The sequence below is a fragment of the Aplysia californica genome, unplaced genomic scaffold, assembly GCF_000002075.1.
Source record: "Aplysia californica isolate F4 #8 unplaced genomic scaffold, AplCal3.0 scaffold00037, whole genome shotgun sequence".
NCBI lineage: Eukaryota > Metazoa > Mollusca > Gastropoda > Aplysiida > Aplysiidae > Aplysia > Aplysia californica.
The window spans coordinates 719689-720569 of record NW_004797307.1 but is presented as its reverse complement, the minus strand read 5'-3'; the positions used below and the strand labels follow the sequence as shown (position 1 = coordinate 720569).

Sequence of the window (881 nt, the reverse complement as noted above, 5' to 3'; positions counted from 1 at the left end):
GAGAGAGAGAGAAAGGTGGCGTTGTGGAGAAAACAGGTTCTTATAAAGATTTACCAAATTATACAAGCTGCCAGAAAAGCTGTTTTATAATATATATTTAAGAGTCTCTGATAATATACACTTAGAAGAGAGAGGGCAGATTGAAGGAATAAGACCAAGGGCCGACGAAGGACGACCCACTGATGATAGGCCAGTTCGAATAGAGGGACAGATGACAGTAGCAAAAACATTGCGCAAAATGAAGATAATAAAAAGAGTCAAGAAAAGGTCCATTAAAAAAAAAAGTTCCTTCTCCGCTTCCGCCACTAATGCAAACCAAAAAAAAATGTATATTAAAAAAAAACAATAACTTAACAAACAAACAAAAAAAAATCAAAGTGACAAAATATTTATTTAAGAAAAAGATGAAAGAAAAAAAAATGTTCCCATGCCGGGAATCGAACCCGGGCCGCCTGGGTGAAAGCCAGGAATCCTAACCACTAGACCACATGGGAGACACATCCATAAGGCCCCTGTAAAAACCAATATCGAGGGAAATACCATTCAAAGATGATAATACGAAAATGCTGTAGTAATTAGATCTAATAGATTTAGATCTAGATCTATATTGTTTTTATGAATTGTTTTGTTAAACCCTCAGAAACTAAATGCACAACTCAGTTTCATATATAAAGTATGGTCCTGGCTGAATGAGCTAAATTAAATAATAACAATTAGACTCTAGAATCTAGAATAGATCTAATCTAGATTCTAGACATCATTTTTCACTGCTTTATTGTTCTCCCTTCTTCGAGAGTAGATTTATTACTCTGGAAATATTTCAATAAATGATTCCTGTGCTGTTTTTCAGCTAGGCTTATCTATTCTTACTGTATTCCTTG

The 881-nt window shown here is 34.4% G+C and overlaps 1 non-coding gene across 1 annotated transcript; it reads right to left on the bottom strand.

Annotated features, from left to right (window-relative positions):
* Positions 1–422: 422 nt before the first annotated feature.
* On the bottom strand, positions 423–494 carry TRNAE-UUC. The gene has a single exon. It is a non-coding gene; the product is annotated as a tRNA-Glu (tRNA).
* Positions 495–881: the final 387 nt, after the last annotated feature.